The sequence below is a fragment of the Puma concolor genome, chromosome A2 (assembly GCF_028749965.1).
Source record: "Puma concolor isolate L17-30 chromosome A2, mPumCon1.1.hap2, whole genome shotgun sequence".
Classification (NCBI taxonomy): Eukaryota; Metazoa; Chordata; class Mammalia; order Carnivora; family Felidae; genus Puma; species Puma concolor.
The window spans coordinates 116,010,009-116,018,978 of NC_141668.1; the positions used below are offsets into that span (position 1 = coordinate 116,010,009).

An 8,970-nucleotide genomic window follows, 5' to 3' on the forward strand; every position below is an offset into this window, starting at 1 on the left:
GTCTCCATCTTGCATGCCAGCTCTGACCAGTGGCAGAGGCTGCTATGCAGAAAGGGAATCGGGGGCCATTTCTAGGCTCCATGGGTGAGAGTGTAATGATTGGTTAGGGATGTCTGCTCTCAGTGAGGGGCTGCGGACTGGGAGCCACCACAGTTACTGAACAGCCATGCTTGGTCTGGGCCAGTGATTCCCAGTCTGAAATATGCTCCCAAATTACCGGGTATCTGATTAACAGGCAAATTCAGGTCCCAGAAGTCTGGGGCAGGGATAAAAATTCTGCATTTCCAGCAGGCTGCCAGGGGATGTCCATGCTGTGGGTCTGAAGACCACCCTTTGAGAAGCATGGGGCAGAGATATTTGAGGTCTCCATTCACCTCTATCCCTGTTCTCCATCCATGTGTCACATACTTGCAGACAGAACTGATCAGCCCCTCCCCACCATCCAGCACTTTCTATACCCATCACAGCATTTGGTTCTTGGAGCAGCCCAAGTTCTCATTCTCTTCCTTGACAGATGAGGAGCTGGAGGTCCGAGGGGAAAAGACTGGCCCTCAGACCCCCAGCTGCTGGTGGCAGAGGTCTACCTGGATGACAGATCCATCACCAACCTCCCTCATCCCCAACCATCTCTTCTCTGGAGCCAGAAAACAGCCAGAAAAACCCTGCTGTTCCAAGGCGCTGTGTTCACTGCCATAAATAAGGCCTCGGCCAGCCAGGCTCCTCCTCCTCCCTGGGCCACATCTCACAGCAGGCCGGCTCTAGGGCGGCCGTGGAGGGAAGGGAGGCTCTCCGACAGTGTGAGTTATGGGCTCTGGGAAGCCCATTAGTCACCCAAGCGAGAGAAGTTAACTCCAGCTTATTAACTCTAAACGTTTATTATTCACATTGATCACCTCGCAGACAGCACCCACCACCCCACCCCCTTGGAGCCAGCCAGTACATTCAGATCGCAGGATGGCGAGTGGGCTGAAGGCACTCGCACATCAAGAATCCCCAGGGAATGCAGGCAGGGCACAGATGGCCCCAGCTGCCCCTTCCAAGAGGGCAAGAAGGGTGTCTCATCCATGGCCCTGTCACTCATCCACTTCCCGCTTATCTGTCAGCCTCTGTTCTGGGCCAACGCTTGAACCAAGAGCAGGGGACCCCCAGGTGCACAGACACCGTCTCCATCGTCCAGGGGGTGGCCACGAGGTGAGGGACGTGGGGCAGATCGGTGGGGAGGAGCATAGCTTCAGGGTCTGCCTGGTTTGATTTCAGGTTCTGCCACTCAGCGGGTGCCCTTGTGTATAAACCCTGTGACTCTCAGAGACTCCATTTTGTCATCTATAAAATGGGGACACATTCATTCATTTGACAAATATATACTGAGCACGTACAGTAAAGAACAGAAAAGCTCCCTGCCCTCATGGAATTCTGGAAATAGAGACAGACATAAGGCAACTGAAAAAAATAGTGTAATTTCAGATGGCGGTGAGTGCAATGAAGAAAATAATCCTGAATCGCGTGGAAGAGAGGGACTAGGGGCATTGGGGGGTATTACTGGGGGTGCTCAGGGATGGCCTCTCCAAGGATGTGGCTTTTGAACTGAGACCTGAATTATGGGGAGGGGCCAACAGGAGGAGACCTGGGCCAAGGGGAGTCCAGGCAGAGGGAGCAAATACTAAGGACAAAGGAAGATCGTGATTCCCGGCAAAGCTTGGCTGCAGGGCAGCCGGAGAGGAGCCAGGGCGGCTAAGTTAAGTGAGATGAGGGAAGAGAGAAATGGGGGGTCAGCCGTCTTTTTAAGAACTTCAGCTTTTGTTCTTGGTGCAGTGGGGAGCTGCTGGGTGGTTTTAGGTTGAAACGGTCATTAGGAACATAACCATACTTGACCTCCCTCCATCGTTATTATGAACTGTAGTGGACACTGGGGTCCCCGCTCTGCTCTGCATTACGGGACAGTGCTCCCTGTCCCCCAGGTGCAGTGAAGTTGGCTGCTAATGGCCAACAGCTATCCCCTTCTCCTGAGCATTGCCCTTGGCTACCACTCTTCTCCAGCGTGGGCCCCCCGGCCTCTGACGGGGGCCAAATCTGTGGTGTCCTTTGCAAGCCAGGGCTCTCTGGTGTCGCGGTGGGGCCAGGTGAAGGCCAGTCTCCAGCAGGGACCATAGTTTCTGGCCTTGCCTGGTGCTTTGCTCCTGCGTTCCTTGCATCCCTCACTTCCTGCTGAGAGTGTGTCTTTGATATAATCCACGTGCACTTGGACCCCTGACTCAGGCTCTGCTGCGAGGGGTCCCCAACGTGAGACGAGGATTAGATCAGACAGTGACCATAAAGGCTGAACCCCACGCCTGCCACACACAGCGGTGACTTAAGGCTGCCAACTTGTCCTGATTTGCCCAAGACATTCGTGGCTATAGCACTGAAGGTCCTGCATCCCAGGAAACCCCTCAGTCCTGGGCAAAGCAGGACAGTTGGTCATTGGAGGTAACTGCTGACAGGCTTCATTCATTCATTCATTCATTCATTCATCAAATACCTCCCGGGGTCTCTCAGTGCCAGGCTCTGTCAGTGGAGCCATGACAGGGTCCCATCCTCACAGAGTTCACAGGAGGCAGGCAGTATCATCAGATGTTTGCTTGGGCCTGCAAGAAGTCAGGAGAGCCGTCCTGGGTGGTGAGGTGGAGGCTGTCCCTGAGGGCAAAGTTGCTGTCCAGTGAATGGGGGCGGGGGCGGGGGCTGGGGAGGTTGGGCAGAGCTCCCACCCTGGTGAGCCGATCAGGAAAGAAGCCCTGACCTTCAGATCTACAAATGCAGAGAGAGGCCATGAGCAGCAGGTTCTGGGGTCCCATCACCCCTGCCCTCAACTGCTCCAGGCCTCAGTTTCCCCCTGTGAGAAGTTCCCCCCAGCCTCAGCAGGAAGCTGAGAATGTTTGCAAAGCAATGACTCCTTTGGGAGGAGTGCTCTGAGGACACCGAGGCCCCTGGGCCATCAGTTCAGATGGTTAAGCCAGGACAGGGAGCCTCCCGAGCCAGCAGGCACTGTACTGGTCTCTGAAGCCCCGCAACAACCCTGTCAAACAGGCCTGTTCTTTCCATTTTACAGACAAGGAAACCGAGGCTTAAAGTGGAGCACTGACTTGTGCAGTCCCGCAGCCAGCGAGTGGTGGAGCCGGGGCAGGGTCCCGGGGCTCTCAGGCTCCACGGCCGCTGAGCCACTTGGGTAATTCAAGAAGATAAGGAAGGCATCATCACCTCCATCTGATTCATTGCTTTACACACTCCCCTCTTCTCCACGCTTACAGGGGAAAGCGAATGAGAGCGCAGGTCCTGGTGCCACCCTGCCTGGGTCCGGGCCCCAGCTCCACCAACGCAGAAGCTGGGGGACCAGAGGTAAGCGACTTACCCCTTCTGTGCCCTGAGTTCCTCATCTCTCAAAGAGGAGAGATCTCAACAGCACCTCCTCCAGGGGTTGTTATGAAGATCAAAAGAGTTAATATATGGAAAGCACTCACAGCAGAGCCTGGCATATCGTCTCAGCTATTATTGCTTGTTTTATTACTCTGACTCAGTACAATGCAAGTCATAATAATAAAACATTGGAAACAACCCGAATGTTCAGCAGTAGGGGAGTTATTAAACGACCATGATTTATCGATTTCAGTGGACACAACAGTAATTAAGACAGGTGGTCTTGGGGCGCCTGGGTGGCTCAGTCGGTTAAGCATCCGACTTCGCTTGGGTCATGATCTCATGGTTCATGGGTTCGAGCCCCGTGTCGGGCTCTGTGCTGAGAGCTCAGAGCCTGGAGCCTGCTTTGGATTCTGTGTCTCCCTCTCTCTCTGCCCCTCCTCTGCTTGCGCTCTGTCTCTCTCTCTCTCAAAAAATAAACAAACATTAAAAAAAATAAAAAAAAAAAAAGACTGGTGGTCTTGGCACAAAGACGGACAGACAGACGAAGGGAACAGGATAGAAAGTCCAGAACTAGACCAACACGTGTAGAATCACCAGATTAATGACAATGGAGATGTTGCAGCACAGTAGAGAAAGATGATGCTTTAGGTCAGAGTCGGTGGATTGGTGGATATGCACGTGGGGGAGGAAAGAGTCTTGACCCCCACCTCACATATCTGACCCCCACCACACACCCATATCTGTTTCAGTGAACTCTAGGTAGCCATTCGCCTTGAGCAAAACATTGGCTATGTGTCTGTTTACCTCATCCTGTGCTTTAAAAAAGGCGAACTTGTGTTAAGTCCACTTCAAACACAGGCACGGACTCTGGCGAGGAAGCCAAGGTGAATTTCAGTGGTGTCGAAGCCTTCGCGTGAATGGAAGTTTTGGTTTGGTGATTGTCCTTTCAGTGAAATGAAAGACATTCCTTTATTTTGGAGTGCAGTCACACAATGCACACAATCCAAGATAATCACAGGAGAAGGAAGATGACTTTTAGGCAACAAGTAGTCAATAAGAAAGTTCCGATTTCCTCTGGAGAAAAAGGAAAACATGTTTTGTTGTCCCCTGACAGCGAGGTGGAAAAAAAGAAAATAACCAAGGGAAAAGTCACCCCACGCTTTCCTCGTGGCCGTGGGCCCCCACCACTGTGGCGCCATGAGGAAGTGGAAGGTTGAGTGAGCAAAACATGTTTTCCTTCGGCAGGACGTCTGTAGGAACCGTTGGAATCAATTATTGGAAAACACAAAAATAAAGTAAACTTCAGCCGGTGGTAAACATTACCCCTTCTTTCTGGAAGCAGGAAAACAAAGGCCAGGATTGGGGTCAGCGGGAACAGAGGGCAAGCATGCCAGGCCAAAGGCAGGGACCTGGGCTTTGGGTGAGACTGGGTGAGGCAAAGCCTTCCTGAGGCTCAGTTTACCCACCTGCAAATTCACAATCCTGTGCCCATCTCACAGACCTGGGGGTGAATGTGCCATTTCACTTAATAAATGTGTATTTAGCCCCTATTCTGTGCCAGGCTATGACCTGGGGGCTAGGCACCCCAAGATGCTTGCTGCTTTCCTAGCACTGGTTTGCACAGGGCCAGCTTCACAGCTGTGCCAACAGTGTGGTCACCCAGGGACACACACACTCGGGAGGGTCCAGTGCTTGGGTTAAACCTCCATGTTCTGCTGTCACCGTCTTGAAATGCCCCATTTTTGAACAACAGGCACTGTATTCTCATTTTGCACTGGGCCCCACAAATTATGTAGCTGGTCCTGGGTATGAGGCAAGAATCAGTGATGCTTTTTGATTGCTCATGGGGTCTGTGTGACCCCTCTGGGTTCACTCCAAGACTTGGCACAAAGAAGGGGGCCAATAGTGGGGTTGAAATGGACGTGAGAGCAGAAGCCAGCAGTTACGGATACTGTGCTACTGTCTGCCCCCCATGTGCCCTTGACACAGGAGCCCCCTCGAGTCCTCGTAGGTGCTATAACCACCACTGTTTCAGAGAGAATTACCTCTGTTTTGGTTGAGTGCAGTAGGAAGGGTACTAGCTGTGTGGTTACAGCAGCCCTGGGGTCACAACCTTCCCCATCCTTGCTGGCTCTGGATCTCTGGGCAAGTCTCTGCGCCTCAGTGTCGTCATCTGTAAATGTCACACATGACATACAGAGTGCTTGTGGAGGTTAAACAGATAATGCTTAAAGCACCATAGCTCTACTCGTTGGAGGAGGTGCAAAGCCCACATCTACAGAGGTGGCAGGGATTGGGATCCTGAAGCGGGTATTTACATTGAGAGGCAAACCGTTCTCAGGCTTTAAAATGAAGAGTTTGGCTAGACCAGGGGACACTGTCCCTGGAGAGCAAGAGCCAGGTGCTGCAGCCTGTGCATAAGTGAAAGGCAAGCAAACTGTATTTATGAATAGTTAAAAATTAGGTAACCAAACTATCAGGTCAGTGAGAAATGACATGTGGATTAGACCTTCACAAAACCCTAGCAAACGTCTACCCGCTAAAAGGCATCAGATCTATTTGATTGGCTATTATGCACCAGCTACTTCGTTAATACTTAATAATGACGTCTAACATTTACTGGGCAGTTACTAGGTGTCAGGCACCCAGCAAAGCACTACTGTCTTCCTAATGGGCATGTGCAGTCAGTGCTAGAAATACCCCACTTTTCAGATGAGGAGAGCTACCCCCAAAAGAGACAGGGACTTGCCGGGGGCTCAGGGCTCGGAAGTGGTGGGGCTGGGGCTCAAACCACAGCGTGATGTCCACACCCTCATCCCAAACTCTGAGCTGTCAAAGCTCCGTCCCCAGCTCGCTGTGAGATCATCAGAAGGATTCACGCATGGCTCCCGCAGGCAGCTCTTAGGAGGTGCTGTCCTTCTCCCTTCTCATGCTGTTCTGTCCCCTCACTAGGGACTCCCCCCAAGCTGGAGAGGGTCAAACTCCAGCCTGCAGCCCCGCTGCTGGAAGGCAGCCTGGGAGCAGCTCCTGCAGGAACCCTGCACTTTAATGGTGTTCCTGGACAGGGTCTGATTAATTTCTCCTAAGTGTCTGGGTTTCAGGTGGGGGGAGGCTCATCCCAGCAATTGATGGTGTCCATGACAGGGGGTCACATTGCCTCCCAGGGCCCTCTCTGAGCACAATCACACGGGTGCACGCATGCTTATTAAGCTAATTAATGTGGTCTTTCCAGAGCCGCTATCTCCCTCACCCTCTGCCAGAGCTGGCAGAGAAATGCAGTCTCCACTCTAGAGCTCCATGGGGAAAATAAATCAGGAGTCGGGCCTTGCAGCTCATCAAAATGCCTCTTTGTAAATCGCCACCATTCCTGGTACATCGGGGAAACTGACACGGCCACACCCATTCCGCAAAGTATCCCACAAGGGAACGATGGTCTTGTGAGGGTATGAGCTCCCTGTCCCTGGGGGAACTCAAGCACAGGTGGCTGTCAAAGGTAGGAAGTTAGACTCAACTGCTTGGCAGGGCCTTCCTGGGACTGCCCTACTTCCCACCTCTGCACAACGGGATGAACATGTTCTTGCCCCTTTGGACATTACTACACACATGGTCAGGTTCTTGTCTGATGATCCATTTAAAACCTCAGGAGCTTTAGTAGAAAGTTGTCCTTGTGCTCTTCCCACAGGCCGTCGAATGGGGCCTATGGGGCACCTGGGTGGCTCAGTCGGTTGAGCGTCCAGCTTCGGCTCAGGTCATGATCTCGCGGTTTGTGAGTTTGAGCCCTGCATCGGGCTCTGTGCTGACAGCTCAGAGCCTGGAGCCTGCTTCGGATTCTGTGTCTCCCTCTCTCCCTGCCCCTCCCCCACTAGCGCTCTGTCTCTCTCTCAAAAATAAACATTTAAAAGCTATCTAAAGAAATAATAATAATAATAATAATAATAATAATAATGGGGCCTCCAAAGCCGTAAACTCATGTTAGCCAAAATGAGGAATCTCAATCCAACCCCTGGGAGTCTTAACTCATGGGGCCTGTGATGGGACTTCAGAGTTCATATTTTAACCAGCCCAGAAGATTCTTCAGATCAAGAGGCTGGGGTTCCCCTGTGTCAATCCAAAGACGTGGCTGGTGGCACTGGCCTTGACAAACCTTTGGAGGAGTTTTTTTGTTTGTTTGTATGTTTTTCAGAAAGCCAATCACCTTTTCTCATTGTCTGTGTACAAGGCCCCTTTGGGCTAGGTGGGAGGGTAAGGAGAGAGCACAGGCTCTGAGAAGTCATTCCTGTTTCCCCTCAACCCCACCACTTCCCAGCTGTGTGGTCCTGGGCACCAGGCTTTCCTTCTCCAAGCCCTAGTGTCCTCATCTGAAAAATGGAGATAATGACGCATACCTGCCAGTGCTAATGCCCAACACAGTTCCTGGTGAACAAATGTTAGTTCCTCCATAGGGCAAGCATTTCATCCTTGCTCCCTCATCTCCCGCTGACTCCTCTTGAGCGCCATCTTCCTGGAAGAAAGACTGCCAGTCCCTTCAGACTGTGCAGGTGAATGGAAGTTTGTTGCTATGCCCAGGAACGGGGGTCCCTGTTGCTATGCGTGCATTTGGTGTGTGGCAGATACTACAGTGAGCGCTCACTGCATGCCAGGCTCTGTTCCAGGTGCCGGGGAGAGAGCAGCCAGCAGGAGAGACTCAGCCATGCCCTCCAAGAGCTGGCCTTCTAGATGGGGAGACAGACACCACCCAGGTACGCAGACAAATGGGAGGATCTCAGATATGGGTAAGTGCAAGTGAAGAAGACACACTGAGTGTTGGGATGGTGAGGGACTGGGGTGGGCAGTGGTCAGGGCACCCCTGAGAAGAGGTGACACTTGCAGCCCAACTGATGAGGGAAGCAAGTCCTGCCATGTGAAAATTTGGGAAGGAGACAGAAATCCAACATGGTGGAGAAGTCAGGGACCCGAAGTTCCCTCGTCCCTCAAACACAGCAGCCTTGAAGCCAGAGGACTTTGAATTCCAAGAGTCCAGGCTGCAGAATGACAGAGATGTCTCTAGGGGCCCACGGGGCCAACCTGGCAGGCCATAGGGCTACTTCAGTGAACAAATCAAAGCACACCTGGTGGAGGGTCCCAAACATCCCTGCAAGTAGAGAGATAAAGCAACCAGAGTCACAACAAGAGACAGTACGTAACACTCTCCAAAAAACACCTCCTGAAGGGCCAGGCCCTGGGCAGTGTATGACCCCTCTTTAATACAGTAGTGCTCGCAGGTGCAGAACGCATACCAAGCTTTTAAAACACATAAGGGACAGAAAACTAGCCAAAATGACAAAAGAAATCCCAGGAAGAAATGACAGCTAAAGAATTGCTCAAAACAGATATAAACAATATATCTGATCAAGAATTTAGAATAATAGTCATAAGATTAATTGCTGGGCTTGAAAAAAGCATAGAAGACAGCAGAGAATCTATTGCTGCAGAGATCAAGGAACTAAAAAATAGACATGACGAATTGAGAAATGTTGTAAATGAGGTGTAAAATAAACTAGATGCTGTGACAGCTAGGGTTGAAGAGGCAGAGGGGAG

General features: G+C 51.7%; 1 long non-coding RNA gene across 1 annotated transcript; it reads right to left on the minus strand.

Moving 5' to 3' along the window:
• Positions 1 to 3,844: 3,844 nt before the first annotated feature.
• Positions 3,845 to 8,630, minus strand: LOC147583469 (uncharacterized). Its single transcript, XR_015248236.1, has 3 exons — positions 7,779 to 8,630; positions 5,439 to 5,566; positions 3,845 to 4,336 (listed from the first exon to the last, which is right to left on the minus strand). It is a non-coding gene; the product is annotated as an uncharacterized LOC147583469 (long non-coding RNA).
• Between the last annotated feature and the right edge of the window lie 340 nt (positions 8,631 to 8,970).